The sequence below is a fragment of the Ambystoma mexicanum genome, chromosome 6q, assembly GCF_040938575.1.
Source record: "Ambystoma mexicanum isolate Mex_15411 chromosome 6q, UKY_AmexF1_1, whole genome shotgun sequence".
In the NCBI taxonomy this organism is placed as follows: Eukaryota; Metazoa; Chordata; class Amphibia; order Caudata; family Ambystomatidae; genus Ambystoma; species Ambystoma mexicanum.
In genome coordinates, this window is record NC_090937.1 from 1,065,560,170 (window position 1) to 1,065,580,436 (window position 20,267).

Consider the following 20,267-nt stretch of genomic DNA (forward strand, 5'->3'; position numbering starts at 1 on the left):
TTTGACACATCACTCTTTGAATGTCAATACTCACCGTTTACTCTTTGAAATGTATACTAATACCTTTAAAAACAATCAAATAATCTGAGCGAGCACCAATCGTCGCAAGCTCAAAACCTTTTTCAATTTTGTTTTTTACTTTTATCTGCTAAAAATATCATCAATTCAAATTAATTAACCACACGCTTAGTTCTTAACAACTCTTGCATTTTTCATCAACTTTATTTACTCATTTCATCAATATTTTACAAAATCCCAAAAAATGAACAGACAAACACACTCGGCCGTCCACATAAACTTGTCTTCGCTTATAATGCTAATCCTGCTCCTATACTACTCCGTACGGAGTGTAAACAGACCTCATTAAGTTAGTCTGTAATCCAACTCGTCTCCTAATGATTCCCCCAGGGGATTTTATGTTCTGATCCTTCTAATAAGCTCTTTAAAACTCAGGCACTAGGCATACTTTCTATCTTCACGATACCCCTTAATTGCTTGGCTCCTCTTCAAGACAATTGCTTAATGTATTTAATACCACCTCCCTCCGTTACTCGTTTTCCTTTATATTACTTCTTCACTCACTGCCCATTCACTCCGTTTGCTACCTTGCTCAGTTTTCTACTCACTATTCAAATCTTTCAACTCCCAAATCTCGGGATCGCTCACTTCCTCAGTAACCTCTTCAACTTTCCGTCTGTTCAGCTTCCTGTAGACGCTGGGAGGGGATTCTGCATGAAAACAAGGGACCCTTCTAACCTGGCTTGCAGGACTTTTGCTTATACTAAAAACTGCTATCTACAGGGAGCCTCACTTCCTTTCAGCCAAATGGCAGAGGTTGTGTGATATTTCCGGGACCTCAAAAGCTTACTTAGGTAGATGGGTATATCTAACCATCCTATGCTACCACATGAACTTCCTCAGGCCTTTAAGATGAGATAGCAATACCTTTGAGATAGAACGGGATGCAGAATATTATTCAAACATCAATAATCAAAACAACTCAGGTAGTTGGCAAAGGAATAACTGTTTTAATATCAATTATCTAAAACAGGGAGTACAATGGACATCAGCAGACGTCCCTTATTAGGATCTCTCTCGAGACTTCTCAAAGCATTTAGAAAAAACTTACATTTTTATAGTAAATATTCATCATTGATGATGTTTAACCTGTGTATCACTAACTTCATCCTACGTGGCAAAAACGTAAAACTTATGAGTTAATGTGATAGGGTCTAACCAGTTCATCTAGGTATACAATTCATACTCGTCTAGGCAGTGAAGTAAAGTAATAGGTTTCTTAACATCAGTGGGACAACTAAGCCCTTTGCCTAACATGTGTCACTAACAATGTCACTAAATATACAACGTCTGATTGGTTATACAACTATAGGAACCTTGATCATGCAGTCCTATATCATTGGTTGCTTTTCAACCTCCATCAGTACCCTCCCAGACCACGTTAGCAGCACGCAGGCTGAGCGTCCAGGTCCAGATAAGCTAGTCTTAACCATAGCTTGCCACCAATTTGCATGACCATCCATCATCACCTCAGTGGTCTGTCGTCAATTAGAGCTTTGAACTTGGCTTTGGAAATGTCTCTTGCTACGGAAGAATGCAGGGGAGATTTCTGATTTCTTCTGAGGCGAGATTGTCACCAAGGCAACACGTGAAGTTACTGTGCATGAGGCATACAGAACATAAAAGAGATTGTATGGATCGGAGTGTGTCATTGCTGTGCGAGTGGTATACAGTGCATAAACGAAAGTAATGCGTGTGAATCTGAAGCGTTTGAGATCGGAAACTCGTAAAATTAAACATATTAGTCTCTTTCAGCGCATGCTCCACAGTTAGTACACTGCTGTGGACAGCCCCTCGAAAGATATGCGACGGGGAGATATTGCTTGTGCAGTTTGTTATCTAATCTCGACACGAACTGCGATACACATTAAAGAGGAAATACTGTATTCTTATGTCAGTTCAAACAAAACATGTTGTTCGGTCACTCGTCGAGATGCGACCTGCTCGAACAACCTGTTGAATGCCACTTAGGGTTGTGCACAGCCTCCTATTCAAATCATAAATTGCATTGTGGACTGATTCACTAGAAATAAACCTACACAGGAATATTCCTAGTACATGTCTGTGTTAGAATCTTTCAAAACAAAATTAGAATCAATAATAAGGATTGTCAGTAATACAAAAGATTACAAGAAAGACGTAGAAGAAATGGGCAAGAAATTCATGGGTTGGGGATACTCGACAGAAGAAGTAAAGCAGCAGAGGTACGAGTAGAGACTCAGAAGAGAGAAGACCTCCTAAAGAAAAAAGAAAAAAACAGCCCTTGTTTTTGTATCGAGATATTCGAAACAAAGTAACAGAATAAAAGAGATCATTAAGAAAAACTTGGATGACGGTCACACGTGACCAGAGGGTAGAACATCTCTTCAAAGATTTCCCTACTTTTGCATATCAACGGAGCCAGAACTTCAAAGATAGGCTTGTCAATACAAGACCCCCTCAGAAAAAGAAAATCACAGACAGTATTGGGACTTACCCCAGTCTCATTTGCAGTAACTGCGGATACATCCAGAAGGGAGAAACAGTGAATCACCCACACACAGGAGAACAGATTAGACTACACAGCTACGCAACTTGCGACACACCGAGTATTGTTAGGAAAGATTCTCTTTACTGCACCTTTCCTTCCATCTTTATGGAACCCTTAAACATTTTGCTTTTATTTTTCAATCTGACCTGTACTTTTTGCAGTACAGTGAAGCCTTACGCTTCATTGTACTGGCCTTTGCTCACATGTTATGGGGAAACCGATATGTCCTTAAAGCTATCAGTACTGGGAAACAGTGTTTCTGTTAGTCTTGTGACCCTGTTGCTACTTGTGTTTACTTTTGTATCACATGTGGTAACTTTTTATCATTGCACACAGCAGCTTACACTGCAGTGCAATGGGGTTCATTTTTGTTTTGTCCTAGACTAACACGCAAAGGATTTTTTGGTTATTCTAAGGTGCTTAAAATATGGTCTGGTGGCAGCAGTGACTTTTCTCCACTTTTTGGGGAATTTCGTTTTGGCTTAACCATGTTTACCGCATTTGGCTACTTACTGTGGCTACTGGCCAAACATGGCCGTGCCACAAGGTTTTTCATCCATTCGTTTTGGAACTTGATGGTTAGCCTTCTTCCTGGCCTGAGAGGCCAGAAAGATCCTTGTAAGGACTTCCAGTGCCCGGGAAAGCAGGAGCTTTTGGCAGGCTACTGGAGGGCTTTGTGTGTTTGCAGGCAGGATGTGGGCTGGGTCAGTCTGACCCTAATACACATCCTGGTCTCTGTGTGTCTGAGTGGTATGCATGAGTGTTCCCACCAGTGGTCCTGATTGGACCACTGTGGGGTGTGTGTCTGGGCTAGTTCTGCCATTGGCTAGTGGGAGTTTTGAGTCCTACCTGGCTTTTAGGATAAGAAGAGGGCCCCTGCATGCAATTCTCAGAGATCCTGGAAGAACCTGAAGGAGCCAAGAATCCGTCCAGCTGAGAGGACATGCAAAGAAACCTGTAACCTGTCTGAAGGAGGCCTGGCAACCAACTTCTGCTGCAGTCCTGGTGGAGCCCTGTCTGTCTCTTGATCTCCAGTAGGCCTGCAAAGGTGCTACAACCCCAGGAGTGGAGGGACCATCCATTCCCGAAGCCTACTCGGTGCCTAGCGCACAAAAACCACCTTCGGAAGTGAAACTTGGCACACCCTCAGCTGCCACTGCAACGACACCCTCTGAGAAATGTCAGCGTCCTAGCACCAAGGGGACCCGAGAAAGACCAGAAAGTCCAACCGTGGCTACTGAGTCCTGCTGCATCGCTTTGCGCGGCATGCATGGTCCGAAACCTGCTTTTCTGACCCACCTCCAGTCCCGAGAAGGGTGCTGCATCATTTGTTTCTGTATTTCTTCATCAAGAGTCCTTGCAAAAGCAAAAGATTGTAACCGGAGAATCACTCGAACCTGCAACCTGTGAAAATCAAGGACTGTGGAGTTTGGCGGGAAAAGTAAGCCAGGACACCCTTCCTTTGTTATCGAAAGTCTTGGGAAGATTCGGAGTGTGGGGGGTAAGTTATTGAGCTTTTAACATACCCCTACACTCCCATTGTAAGTCAATAGACTTATAATATTCTTTATCTAAAACCTATTGGCTTTGCCCATACTTGCGTTGGCAAGACTTCTAACTGTTGGGGGGAATTTTGGACACTGTCTATCTTGAACCCTAGCTCTAAGAATCCATCACTGGACCCCAGAGACCCTACCTACATTTTCTCCTGCCTCCTGAGTGCTGTATCTTTGTATCCTGAACAATAGGGCACAAGGCCCCAGGCAACTTAGGGTTGGACAATATTAGTTAGGGGTAAATTATCTGTGGACCTTTTTGAGTGTAATAGTCACCTATTCATTCCCTTGCAGGAATATCTTGAGTTGTATTATGCACTTGAACCTGTGACTGTATATATGTATTTTAGTTTCATGGTATTGGTTGATACGTCTACATGCTTGTGTTCATTTTTCTTATATTTTCTTATAGTGTATTTGGCCATAATTAAATAACTGTATTTTTATACATCCTGTCTAAGGGTAATGTGTGGCTCCTATTGTGTGACCTCATTGTGGATGCTTTACAATCTCACCCCTCTGAAGATCTTAGCCTAGACCGCCTGTCACCGCTACCTTAATGTAGTTTGGCTACAGCTTCCCAGAGTTACCCCTGTCACAATATAGGTTGGCCTTCTATACATCTGTCCACCAGGCCAGAGTATAGGAAATCAGTCTTAACAAGTATCATTTATGCGATTAAATGTCCATGTGGCCTCTATTACATAGGACATTCCCAAAGGGCTGCAAAAACCAGATGGAACGAACACAGGTTGTGTATTTGCAACCACAATACAAATTCGGCAGTTGCCAGTTATTGGCACAAGAAAGAACACAACCTGGCACAGATCAGGTTTGTACTCTTAGAAGTTGTGATGAAAAGAGACCTGCATGAAAATATCCAGAAAAGACTCGACCAAAGAGAGATATTCTGGATAGACAGAATGAGTACGCTTACACCAATGGGACTGAATGAAGAAATTGACTACATGTGCTATTTGTAATAATAAGTAGAACAGAGAAACTAATAATGTACCAACTATCCCTGACAACTGGAGTAATGTGTGTTTGCTGTTCATTACTCAGTAATACACTCTCTGATGAAGAAGAAGATTCTAGATTCATTTGAAGAACAGGATGAGAACTCCCTGATCATCATTTTTTATTTTTAATTCTCAATTTGAATTTTGACTTGAGAAGTTCTAGCAACACTCTACTTATTTAAGATCACAAGATCTCCTAGATGTTACTGATTCTTCATTTTGTTTTGAAAGATTCCAAGACACGCATGTACTAGAAATATTCATGTTTAGGTTTATTTCTAGTGAATCAGTCCACAATGTGATTTATGATTTGAATAGGAGGCTGTGTACACCCCTAACTGTCATTCAACAGGGTGTTTGAGTGGTACGCGTGTTGACGGGTGACCAAACAACATGCTTTGTTTGAAATGACATAAGAAGACAGTATTTCTTCTTTAATGTGTATCTCAGTTAGTGTCGAGATTAGATAACAAACTGCACAAGCAATATCTCCCTGTCGCATATCTTTCGAGGGGCTGTCCACAGCAGTGTACTAACTGCAGAGCATGCACAGAGAGAGACTAATATGTTTAATGTTATGAGTTTCCGATCTCAATCTCTTCAGATTCACACGCATTACTTTTGTTTATGCACTGCATGCCACTCACAAAAATAACAAAACACTCCGATCCATACAACCTCTTTTATATTCTGCATGCCTTACACACAGTAACTTCAAGTGTTGCCTTGGTGACAATCCTGCCCTCCTGTTGCCAAAGGAGGGTGGGGCGTGAGGCATACGTGCTCCGGATGCAATGCTGAAGCGCGACGCCTCGCTGTGTCTCCATAGCAACACATAAAAACAAAGTGGAACTGCGCGTCCCCACAGTTTCGCTGATAGAAGAGTCCTTCTTGACATTGGAGGTAAGAATAAACAGCGTGCTTACACACATTAGAACGTGGTTTTCAGAAACAGTATTAGTACTGATTGACTTAACTGTTTTAGGCAGCGCTTTCAATCTGAATGTAGGACGTCAGCCGGCATTGTATAGCTAGGGGTTACATGTGGCTTTTGATGGCAAATACACATATGACAGAGGTATGATTTATCTCTACCAGATTAACAGAGGCATTTACTGTGATTAAAATATGAGAGCAGTATATACGTTTTGGTACAGTCACTGATTGAAATTTTCTTTTTCGTTCCTCTATTCTGTATCCTTGGTGACATCACATACGAACTCTATTGGCACGCTGTGGTATGTGCACTATTTTGTATGACAATGGATTTTGATTTGTATGACATGTTTCTTTACATTTACATTTATGATTATGGTAGACTGCATAGGCCTGAAGATGGTGTAAACACACCGAAATGCATTGGCTTATTTGCACTAGATTGACCATTGTATTAGATCTCTGTCTCAGCACTTGCCACTTCAAGTAACAAAGTGACAGGATTGTGCCGTAAGCATTTCCTGCACTTTTGATGAGTTCCACTTAATTTAGTTTTAAAGGAACAGTTGACTTCTAATAGGAAATAAACAAAAGAAAAAGTAGTATATTATTGGTAAAGAAAATGAAAGTGAAGAGCAACTTTGGAAACAAATATATAACAAACCCTTTGTTCTGCTCCCATTGGAGCTAACTGAGAGCCTCAGATTTGATGAGGCGTTTTCACCTCATTTTTTGTCTTTTGAATTTTTATGGTCCTTGTGTCACGGGATCATCATTTTTCTGACAGCTCCAGGCTAAAACCAGAACTAAAAAGAGATAATAGCCATGAGAACCTAATTGACTGAGACAACTTGAACATTAAACGTGGTGCCCACCTCTTCCTCACCTTCTTAAAATGCTGGAAAGGACCATTAGGTCGCGGATAACTCCTTTAACTGTACGCAGCGTGTGCCCAACACTAACCCTTTGACATACGATGCAGTTTACTACATAAAATGCAACGTGTTCTAATAAATTCTGAACCTACCATTCCTCTGCAATGGTCGCTGCGAGGCATTCTCTAGTGACATGCGCAGGATAGTGCAGCTGTTCCAACGCCACCCTTAATAAGGCTACAGACATCACCAGTTTAACAGTGCCTTCCTGTCACCACAATGCTTTGGAAGCAGTTAAAGAACACCCCCTCTGTGTCCACAGGTCTTTCTCATCCTGTGGTGCTTCCCCTTGAATTTCCATCAACTGAGTCTTAGACAAGTTATTAAAGCTTTCATGCACACTCATCATCACCACCAAGCTTTCATTCACATCAGGCATATCAAATTTCATAATATCTTTTGAATATGCAATTCGTTTTGCTTCATCTTCTGCAGCTTGTGTTCTGCATTGGCTAAAGGCTGCTCCTTTAGTGTGAGCTGCACATTTAACTACTGTGATGGCTACTAGGAGTTGTAGTGCTCTAATAAGTCTGTCCAATAAAGTGGCGTGTTGCACTGGAGTTCCGTCCACTTGGATGTAGCCCCTCCATTTCCAATGTGCTAGCCCTGCATGTACCGTCGACGTCATATAGGTGGAGTCACTGTACACAGTTACTTCCTGATCTGCATATTTCTCGAGCGCGACAATTAGCACCACAAATTCTGCAGCCTGTGCTGAAAAGTGAGACAGTAGTCATGCACTTATCAATACTTAAAATTCTCCATTTGATCTGTGTTGTATCACAACAGCTCCTGTATATCTCTGTCCATCATTTTGATCGATTCTAGATGAACCATCAATAAAAATAATCTCCTCAGCTGCCAAAGCATTTTCTTTCACCCTCGGGATCTCTTCATCGAATACCTCATAGTTCGAGCAATCATGTGCATGCTCATCTTCTGCCAGTGGTTCTGCTATAAACATGTCAGGGTTCACTATTCTGCATGAAAATATTTTAATCGCTGGATTCGATATGACAACATCGTAGGCAGAAGCCCTTTGAGAAGTCAATGTGCCCTTAGGTTTTTCCAAAACTGCAAACAAAGCATGTTTAACAAACAACGTCATAGAGCACCCCATTACTATACTGGCTGCCTTCTCAATAGCGAAGGTGGCAGTTGCCAAAGATTGTTCGCAGGAAAAGTGACCCCTAATTCCCGGTCCAGAATCCCACTGTAATATACCAGAGGCTTGTACGCCAACGTAGTTCTCTGTGTGAGTTCTGCTGTCATAACCGTGCCATTTGTATGCGAAAATAAGAAGAATTCCTCAATATATTTGGGAATCCCTAAAACTGGAGCTGTGCAAATAGCTTTTTTCAACTCATCAAACCCTTCCTCCATGTCCTCAGCCTGCAACAAAGGCCTTGTATATGAACTATACTTAAAGACCCATGCTCTCACATAATTGAGTAGCCCTAAAAATCTTTGCATGTGCTTTATCATGCGTGGCTTTGATGTTTTTAAAATAGCCTCAGCTCTTTCAGGAGTAACTTTCTTTCATACATGCAAAATTAACTGTCCTATCAACAACACCTCCCTTTGACAATATCGCAATTTCACCTTGTCCACTTTATATCCTTTTTCTGCGAGAATAATCATTATCTGAACTGAATCATGCCTGCACTCTTCTTCTGAGGTGCTACAGACCAATATGTCATCTATGTGTTGCAACACAACACTCTGAAAATCAATATTGCTTAAGTCCATCTGCAGAACTCTATTGAAACTCTTTGGAGACTCACAGTACCCCTGATGTAATCTTGTGCTTTTTAACTTAGTCTGTCTGAACGTAAATGACGTCAGATCTTGAGAATCCTTATGCAATGGAATTGAGAAAAAAAATGTTTTTAAATCAATCACCGTAAAATATTGCGCCTCAACAGGGATACTACATAAGATTGTCGCCGGATTTGGAACTAGAGGGAACTCGGCCTCTACAATCGGATTAATTGGGCATAAATCCTGAATTAAACGCCACAATCCCCCTTAGATTTCTTAATAGGGTACACTGATGTATTACACAGTGGGCCTCATTACAACCCTGGCGGTAGGGGCTTAACGGGGCCGGTAGAGCTGCTGGCCCCATTAACCCCCTAGCGCATTATTACAAGGTCTGCTCGCGGACCCGCTAAGAATGCCTGGTAAAACCAGGCGTCCTTAGCGGTCCCCGTGAGCAGACCAGGATGCTAACAACAGACCCGTCATTAACGGGCCCGTTGTTAGAATCATCCCCACTCCCATTGAGCACTATGGGGGCTGAAATGGGAATGGTGACGTACTGGGTGCAGGTTCTTTGAATGGGGAAATACCGGGCCCTCCAAGGTCAGAATTGCCCGGTATTTCCCCATTCAGGTAATCCGGACCCAGTACCTGGAAAAGGAGTAGCCATGCCGCAAAAAGCGGCATGGTTAGCTCCAGGGTGGTAATGAGGCCCAGTGACTCTGACAACATCAGGATACCTTGTTCCATCATGGCGGATATCGTCTTAAAAATACCTTTGTCAGCCTCTCGAGACATAGGATACTGTCGTGCTCGAGGCAAAATTGCTCCTGGTCTCAGTTTAAGCTTAACTTCTCCAGCCCCCTTCAGTAGGCCTATGTCATAGGTGCCTGTTGTCCATAATGAAACTGGCACCTTTGCCAAGTTTTCATTAAAAAAAACTTGGGATGCTTCAGTGCTAACATCATCTTCTGGGGTACCTCACGTCTTATTGATCTTACCAATAAGTAATACTCATTTCAAATAATACTTCATCATCTGACGGATGGTCTCTAAACATATCCTCGTCAGTGACATCAGTCAATCTGTAACCCTGCCCAATGGCAATCACTGTGATCCATTGTCTGCCTTCATAATCAACTCCATCAAGCATAACTAACTCCCCTTGTACTATAGCTGCTTGTAATTCCAAGGGAAATAATCCTCCTCCCTCTTCATCCTTAAGTATCCTTGTCCTGAATAAAAACTCATCAGGTATTCTTATAGTTTTATCCACTAAACCTGGTAACCATGTTAACAAAATGCGTACCCCATAGTGGAAGACCTCTGGTTCTAACGGTACTCCTTGTATGGCCATTTGTCCTGTAAATCCCATAATAAATTCACTCACATTTAAATAATGCATTCCTGGAGTTGAACACATTATGCCTTCATCAGTAAAAAAAATCGTCATGTTTAATTTTGTGATGAAATCTCAACCTAATATATTAACAGATGTATGTCTCGAATATAATAACGGTACAGACATGTCACATTCTCCTATAGAGACTGGCAATTTTTCAGTAAAAGGAACTCTACTTGTATCTTCTGTAAAACCTTGAGCATTCATGGCCTCCCCAGATAATGTAAATTTCCCCTCCCGTATGCATGAGCATGTTTTCTCTGTGTCTACTAAAAAAGAGAAAGATTTGCCCCCTATAGTGACGTCAACCCTCGGTTCCTCTTGAGGATTGGGAGTCACTGATAGAACTGAACACATCAAGTCTCCCAGTGAGCTGTCCTATTGTGGGAACGCGCTTATCCCTGCACCTGTGAAAGGATTCCCTCCCTCGACGGTGACACGCCCTATCCTAGGAGTCATTAACTGTCCTGTGCTTGTGCCCTGCTGTATCTGCATGGGTGAATGCTGTGACTGCCCTTGCAGCGGATTTATTGTTGTCTGCTGTGTTTGTAAACATTGCCGCATTCTCGGCGCTTGTGTTTGCTGCACTGTCTGATTTTGGGCAAACCCCTCCCCACTTTGTTGAGTGTATGAAGGTGGGTATGTGGTGCCCCCTTCTTGAGAATTGCCCATTTTACACAAACCCTTGACTTCCACACATGCGTGCAATGAGTCCTGTCATTCCACATGTCCAACATACAGGATGTCTCCTAATTGGCACTCCCTGCATGCCTTGATTATCATTCTGCATGTTTTGAAACCCACTCTGATTATTCAGAAAATGTCCTTTATTATTCTGGAAGCACCTTCCTCAGAAGCCTCCCATACTCCTTGGTATGAATCCATTGTTACCTTAATTAAAAACTGCCTTTGGTTATTCATCTGTGGCATGCCTGTTGCTTGCTGTGAACCTGACCCTTCTCCTCCAGTCAACATCGCCCCTTCTATGGCGTATTTTGACAATTTTTTCTGCACTCATTTTGCTTCCTCACCTTTCCTAGCATCATCTTTCTTTTGATTCTTCCCCTGCAATAATACAGAATAGTGTGCGATGGTCAGCTGTATCTCCAGCCATGGTTTTGCTTCCATACCTACTAGTTTCCTGAGCTGCTTCTGTTCTGGGTCCGGCAGCTCTTGGCATAGTATATTAGAAAATGCAAGTATAGATTTCCCCCACGGCTCACGAGTTTCCAAAGACCAATGCACTTGGATATTTTGAATGTAAACAAGAGGATCCTCCCCTTCCTGCATCGTTCTTGCCATTATAGCTCCCATAATTGATGTGTCTGGATACTGTACTCGCAGTGCTTTCCTAGAACCCGCTCTACAGTTATTAAACAGTGGTCCATCCTGAGCAGTATTCTGCACAGTGACTCACGAGTATCCCGCTCCCTACCAAATGTCGTCTGCTTTCTCCCCAAGAATAGCAGCTAGAAGACCCTTAATGTCTCCTATAGCTAATGTGTTTCCTCCTGTCATTTACTCTATAACTCATGTATCCATTTCCCAGCACCAGAAGTTAAACTCAGAAGTTTGCACCTTAAATTATCCTTATCCACCTTTGGCCATGGTATATACTGTGGTATGGCTCCTCCTTTGTCTAACAAAGGAAACTGTGAGATTCCAAACTCACATTCGTCCCCTATCATCTGTCTGTCCATAGCAGGGACAATGGTTTCACACCACCTTCTTCCTGGTAGCGATCTTAACCTGCTCACATAAGTTGACAAGTCCTCCCTCTCACTATGGGATCTCCCTCTGGGTCGATCTAGTCATGCCAGAGACTCTGACACCCACAATGTGGGTAGATCTAGATCTGACCATCTCACGACTTTGTCCATCGGAGAACATCCTTCAGGACTACATGCGTTACCTCCCTCCTCTCCACGGAATGTTTATCTGTCTTTGTCTGACATTTCCTGTCCCCAACTTGTGTGGTTTCCCTCCTCTTCATCTCTATTCAGAGTTAGTCTGTCTAAAGACAACTCTTTAGGCACGAAACTACACGAGCCTCGCTCTCTGTCCTACAACTGTGTACTCTCAAGTCAAAGGTTTTTACCCTTTCCTTTCAGTTCTTTCTTAGTCCTCATATCATGACAGACTTTATCGATTGTGTCCCCAATGCTTCTAGAGTCAAACTCATCCTCTACATTTGCACTAGACGGACCTGGCATCGGTTCATGTGTTGGGAAGAATTCTTCTATATCCTCCCATGCTACTACTGGATTAGGCTCCATTATTTATTTTTCTATGCGATCAACGTCGCGTGCTCTCTGCCTTCTCTTAGGTTCCATTTCATCATCAAGCTCTCTTCACTTTCTTGCTTCTTCTCTTACCCATTTCCCGTTCTTCGATTGCTCCCTTTCTGTTGTCATATTTTCTTTGCTCCTCTGCCCTTTCCTGCTTTTTCATTTGTTCATCTTGATACAACTGTTCCCGTCTTTGTCTATCCTTCCTTTTCATCCCATCCTCTTTCAATCGTTCCTCTCTTTCTCTATCTTTTTTTATCTTGTTCGTCTTGATTTTCTTTTTGCCTTACTTCCTCAATGCTCTTTCCATCAAGTTTGAGCAAAATTGAACCGCCCCTCCATTCATTCTGTATGAGCGCTACCTCATCAGCCTTACCTTTCTTTCCTTTCCATCTCTTTATTTGGTGTCCTATAGCTAAGGATGTACTCGGGCGATCACTACTTTCCTTGTCCCTTCTCGCTTTGTCCCTTAGGACTTTAGAGATCACCTCTCTTTCAGAAATATTCTCTGTACCTTCGTTGCTGCTATGCGCAGGTGACTCATAAGTCGGATTACAGTATCCTGCCGCTGCCTTAAATTGTCTTAATTGGTACACTCGTCAGCCTTTATGCTATCGCTTTTTATTCTGGTGCAGCAAGGGGAGCAGAAGCCTCCTCATCCCTCTCTTTGTATATGTTAAGTATCCAATCCTCAGGAGGTGGCTCTTCTCTTTCCTCCTGGTACATTTTCCAGAGCTCTAAGCTCGCTAGCAATTTTATCTAACTTTTTTCCTCTGTATGCTGCATACAAGTATGTCGTCATCTGTTGCAAAACAGCCTTTGATAGTGATCGCCCTTGTAGCCCTGGCATGAACATTTTATATGCCATGCCCTTAACCCATTCCATGTTGCACTGTTTAAGCTTTGGTGCATGTTTTAGTAATTGCTTACATAGATGTATATGTGGAGTAATATCCTCCATTTTGACTCGTCATACTTTTACTCTTTGCACGTTTCAAAAATACATTTTAAAAAACAACACAATATGAGTGTGCACCAATCGTCGCAGCTCCAAGCCTTTTATATCTTGTTTAATCGTGTTCTACTTTTCCACTAAAACACCATCAATTCATTTAAATAAACAACTATTTGACTTTCAAGTCTCGTGATTTCTTTTCACATCTCTTAATTTGTCTATTACTTTTTCAACAAATATATATTCATACGACACATAAAACAAACGGATAAACAGATGAACTTGGCCGGCCCATATATTTTAGCCTACGTTCCTCGAGACCAGACATCTTCATTCGCGATCTCTCTGACACCCCTAATGACACTCCTACGGAGTTTGAATCATTCTCTTTAGACAGTCTTCAAACGTGTCCATGTTCTATGTCATCCGCCATTGGGACTCTAGATATGATGCCTTTTGATAGGTGCTATGACTTAGGACACTGGGTTTTACTCTACTGAACGTTCTTCTTCTCACAGTTTCTTAATTGCTTGGCAATCCTTTCCTCAAGTCAGCTTACTAAATAACTTGACGCTCATTGTCTCCAGTCGTTTACCCCAACCTCCCTCTGTTACTTGTTTCCACTTATCACTCTCTCCACTCACTGCCCATTCACAATTTTTCCACCTCACTCAGTTTTTACTCACCATTTGCTTTTTCAACTTCCGACTCTTGGGTTCAACGCCTCTTCAATCAGCCTCTTCAACTTTCCATCTGCTCAGCTTCCTGTAGAATTCGGGAGGGAGATTCTGCCTGAAAACAAGGGACCCATCTCACCTACCCTTGCAAGCATTATTTTAAACTAATTTCCGCTATCTACAGGGAGCTTCACGTCCTTTCAGCCAAATGGCAGAGGACATCCGATATTGCCGGGACCCCAAAGCTTAATATGTCGACTGTTCTTTAACCATCATCTCTGCTACCATGTGAACTGGGACAGCTGACTCAGCTCTTTAAAACGAGGTAGCAATACTTTGAGATGAGTGGGGATGCAGAAGATACTCAAACATCAACAATTAAAACAACCCAGAAAGTTGGCAAAGTTGACTGTTTTAATGTCAATTATCTAAAACAGGGAGTACAATGGATATCAACGGACGTCTCACAGCATTAACTTAAATTAAGTATTAAAAACATGAATTATATAGCGAAAACTTGTCACTACTGACGTTAACCTACGTATTTGCTAACGCCATCCTATGTGGCAACTACAAAATCCTAGTGGCAAATGTGATAGGCTTCAGGGGAACATCTAGGTCATGGGTGCACAACATACGGCCCACGGGCCAGTTGCGGCCCGCCATGCCATTTTGTCCGGCCCGCGAGGCACAAAGACTTTCCTAATGGAGTGCGGCCCACAAGCAGCATCGGCTGCCCTCCATTAGGAAAGTCTTTGTTGTCTTCTGGGCCGGACAAAACACTGGCCCTCATTGGCTCAGCACACACGGACCACGTCACTCCTACGAGCCACGTAGTGCATGTGTATGCACCAATGGAGTGCCAGCACTACGACTGGCGTGGTCCATAAGGCTTGATGCCGGAAGGCATTTCAGTCTTGCCACGCCAGCCGTAGTACGACTCCAGTTTCCTCGCCAGCGTTCCAGCTTACCTGCCTTCCAGCACGTCTCCGGTAAGTGGTCTGTGTGTTTGCGTTTGTGTGTCGGATCTGTTTTGCTGGATGTTTGTGTTGTGTATGTTGAGATGGGGGAATTGGGGGGTGTCGGGTGTGCATGAATGTTTGTTTTTGTATGTTTGTTTTGTGTATGTTGAGATGCAGGGGTGGGAGGTGTCGGATGTGCATGAATGTTTGTTTTTGAATGTTTGTGTTGTGTATGTTGAGATGGTGGGGTGGGGGGGATGTCGGGTGTGCATGAATGTTTTTTTTTGTATGTTTGTTTTGTGTATGTTGAGATGAGGGGGTGGGGATGTGTCAGATGTGCATAAATGTTTGTTTTTGAATGTTTATGTTGTGTATGTTGAGATGCAGGGGTGGGGGGTGTCGGGTGTGTATGAATGTTTGTTTTTGAATGTTTGTGTTGTGTATGTTGAGATGCTGGGGTGGGGGGTGTTGGATCTGCATGAATGTTTGTTTTTGAATGTTTGTGTTGTGTATGTTGAGATGCAGGGTGGGGGGTGTTGGGTGTGCATGAACGTTTGTTTTTGAATGTTTGTGTTGTGTATGTTGAGATGCAGGGGTGGGGGGTTGTCGGATGTGCATGAATGTTTGTTTTTGAATGTTTGTGTTGTGTATGGTGAGATGCGGGAGTGGGGGGGTTTGGATGTGCATGAATGTTTGTTTTTGAATGTTTATGTTATGTATGTTGAGATGCAGGGGTGGGGGGTGTCGGGTGTGCATGAATGTTTGTTTTTGAATATTAGTGTTGTGTATGTTGAGATGCAGGGGTGTGGGGGTGTTGGATCTGCATGAATGTTTGTTTTTGAATGTTTGTGTTGTGTATGTTGAGATGCAGAGTGGGGGTGTCGGATGTGCATGAATGTTTGTTTTTGTATGTTTGTGTTGTGTATGTTGAGATGCGGGGGTGGGGGGTTGTCGAATGTGCATGAATGTTTGTTTTTGTATGTTTATGCAGTGTTTGTTATGGTGGGGATGTGTCGGGTGTGCATGAATGTTTGTTTTGGAGTATAAGTGTGGTGTATGTTGAGATGCAGGGACTGTATGTGTGCATGCTTGCTAGTTTGTATGCTGATTTGGGGGTGGGGGGTTCTGGTCTGTATGGGTACATGCTTGTGAGTGTGTGTGATGAGTTGGGGGGTGAGGGATTCGGGTCTGTATGGGTGCATGCTTGAGAGTGTGTGTGCTGAGTTGGGGGTGGGGGTTTGGGTCTGTATGGGTGAATGCTTGAGAGTTTGTGTGCTGAGTTGGGGGTGGGGGGTTGGGTCTGTATGGGTGCATGTTTGAGAGTGTGCTGATTTGGGGGTGGGGGGTTCGGGTCTGTATGGGTGCATGTTTGAGTGTTGGTGTGCTGAGTTGGGGGTGGGGGGTTTGGGTATGTGAGGGTGCATGCTTGAGATTTTGTGTGTTGAGTTGGGGGCTGGTGGGTTCGGGTCTGTATGGCTGCATGTTTGAGTGTGTGTGCTGAGTTGGGGGCGTGGGGGGTTCGGAGTTGGGGGGTATGGGTCTGTATGGGTGCATGTTTGAGAGTGTGCTGATTTGGGGGGTGGGGGGTTCGGGTCTGTATGGGTGCATTCTTGAGAGTGTGTGTGCTGAGTTGTGAGGGGTGGGGTTTGGGTCTGTATGGGTGCATGTTTGAGAGTGTGTGCTGATTTGGGGGTTGGGGGGTTCGGGTCTGTATGGGTGCATGCTTGAGAGTGTGTGTGCTGAGTTAGGGGGTTTGGGTCTGTATGGGTGCATGCTTGAGAGTGTATGTGCTGAGTTGGCGGGTGGGGGGTTTGGGTCTGTATTGATGCATGTTTGAGTGTGTGTGCTGAGTTGGGGGGGGGTGGTGCTTTGAGTTTGTGCCTGATTGGGGATGGCGCCCCTGATGGGGGACGGGCACATCTCTTCATACAAAGCTAACACAACCAATTGAAGAGGAACTGTATTCACAAGAGAGACTACTTTATTTGCAATAGATTACTATCAAAAGTGGAGCAGGCCAAATTCCTGTTCTACCAAACTCTCTCATGGGCACAAAGCAAGTTCCGGTGCCATGCTCATTTGATCCTTCCGAGATTTGGGCTTAGAGGCCAACACAAGTCAGGAGCTAACCAATGCAGCTGGAAAAGTCTGCATTATTAGTGATGGCACTTATCAATAACGGCATATAACATAGTAAAACATTCATTCAATAACCACCCATTGTTGCATGTGCATGTTGACGGAATTTGATGCCATTGGGATGTTCCAGATTCAGGGTCCTAAAGGCTGAAGATTTCTGCATCAGTACATGAATCCGAATGCTGTCCCACTTGGTTGTGTGATGGGTGCTGGCAAAGTCAAATGGAAGCCACACATTTCTACCCTGCCACTCCACATTGCCCAGGTTCCATTGGAATGTTAGCTGGGGAGAAATGATTGGTGGGTGTCTGTCTACAGGTCTAACTCAAATACCCTGTAAATGTCCGATAGCGACGGCTCATTTAGTGATGCTCTTTGGCATTAGGTGCAGTCCCCTAAAGATCATACTCCTAGGTCCAGAATTGTCCCTGGACCTAGTATGATAGTAACAAATGTTTGCCCCCCACCCCCACTTACTATCCCCTCTCCCTCTCCAGCACTATCTGAAATGTCATCAGGCCTAGTGCGATAATAGCTTGTTTTGTTCCTCTCCCTCCTTTCTCCTCCCCTCTTCCTCACTTTTTGTAATTCTCCGGCTCTACCAGAAATGTTGTCAGGCCTAGGACGGTAGTCGCTGGTCTGGTCCCATTTCCTTCCTATTTGTGTCTTAGCACTTGCACCATCTGAAATGTTGCTAGGCCGAGTACAATAGTTAATTTCGCATTCTTGTTGTTCATGGCCTATAAGAATGTTTTGTATTTTCCCTTGTTCCCTCCCTTGTCGAGAAGCGCCTAGAAACACATTGTGTATAGGCTCTATAAAAATAAACTATCATATCATATCATTAGAGATGTTGGGCCAGAGTGTCAAGGGTCAGTAGTGGGTGTGGTTTATTTGTACATTCCTAAAGCTTTCAAAACCAGCTGCAGCCTTTTCTAGTCTGCTCCTGTAATTTTGCAACTAAACCTCGATCAAGTGTTTGAGAGTGTGGGTAATTGTTACCTTTCTACAACTCCATCAAGCATTGTTTAGGGGGATAGATGCACAATGAAATTGATTAGAGAAAGTAACTGATCTTTGAGGGCAAGCTTAACTGCAAAAGGACACTAGCTGCACACTACGAATCATACATTCAATTAGACAGTTTGAGTTATTTGATCCAGATTTTGTGGAAGGAAATGGCTTGCAATATTCAAACTGGTAGTACTTCCAGAAGAACCTATTTCTCTGGCGCAATATGGTAGGGCTCCTGTCAGTTTTGCCCTGGCCAGGAAGAAACTGAGATCAGTTTCTTTGTATGTTCACTAAAGTTATTGGTCATCCTGTGATAATTCCTTTCAAAAGCTCATAATTTGGCAACAGCTTGTGCTTTGAAATGTTTTTTTTTTAAAGAATGTCCTCAATTTCCACCTTAATCTCAAACATAGCAGTTTGATATGCTATGCAGCCCGCTATTCCTGAAAGTATCAATCAATAAGTGCATGAAAAGGTATGCTGGCAAGGCTATGTTCTTTATCTGATCTTGTTCTTTTGTCGCTTCTAGGCTTCTCAAAAAAGTATATAATTTGTATATACTCTAGACTTGGACCGTCGTAGTGGGAGCATAACAGTGGAGTTTGTATCTTTATCCAAGGATGTCCCTGCCAATGTTCAGTGCAGTAAAAAAAAAGAAAGATTGACCAGCAGCACCGTCAATTTAAGGATGGGTGGACTGAGAAGTTTTTTTTCATCGAGTCCAAACCTAATGTGTACTCCTGTCTCATAGCAGTCCCCAAGGAATATAATATCCGTCGCCATTGTGAAACAAAACATAGTGTTTGTTTGGGGGTGAGGGGCCCATGGGGCATAGTGTTTGGTTGGAGGTGGGAGCCATGGGGCATAGTGTTTGGTTGGGGGTGAGGGGGCCATGGGGCATAGTGTTTGGTTGGGTATGAGGGGGACATGGGGCATAGTGTTTGGTTGGGGGTGAGGGGGCTATGGGGCAAAGTGTATGGTTGGGGGTGAGGGGGCCAAGCGGCATAGTGTTTGATTGGGGGTGGGAGCCATGGGGCATAGTGTTGTACTCCAAGAGTGAACCCAATAATACAGCTAAAACAGGCAGAGTTAGGATATGTACATCCTTTGCTTTTTGAGGAAACCTGACTCAACGAAGGCCATATTCCTCTTGGGCAACCTAAACAGCAAACTATAACCGTCCAAAATAACAGAATGTCCAATCAAGGGTCAATAAAATATATATAATTTAATTAAACAGACGATATACAATAACTAAATAGAAATAAATTATAACAATAGAAAATGTGTAGTACAAAATGTAAGTTTGAAATGCAAACAAAAATCGTTACCCCTCAAAACATATTCTTTTTCCATGTGTTTAATTCAAATTGGGGGTTGAAAAAGCCTCCTGCCACGCCCCGCCTACCGCCACGCCCACATTTACTTTTCGGCCCACTATAGCCCTCATTTAAGGTACTTTCGGCCCTCTGTCAAAATCAGTTGTGCACCCCTGATATATGTTCCATACTAGTCGAAGAAAGTGATAGGCTCCTTAACATCAGGTGGACTGCTAAACCCACCCTTCAAACAGGTCACTATGAACGTCACTAAATATACAATGTCCCATTGGTTACACAAACTATAGGGCCCTTAATTATGCGGCCCTCTACAATTGGTTGGCACTCTTAAATCCGTCAGTACTTTTCCACCCGTGTTAGCAGCACGCAGGCTGGACTTCCAGGTGCTGGTGAGCTGGTCATAACCACAGCTGCCCACCAATGATCATATCATCTATCATCACCTTAGTGGTCTGCACATCAAATAATGCTTTGAAAATAGCCTTGGAAATGTTCCTTGCCCCAAAGAATTCAGGGGAGTAGAGGCATGCTCTGCCTCTCTGCGCAGGTGTGGTTCGTCATGTTTGTCCAGCTTCACCCCTCCATGTGACTGAAGACCACATAGTGTTTGGTTGGGGGTGGGAGCCATGGGGCATAGTGTTTGGTTGGGGGTGAGAGGGCCATGGGGCATAG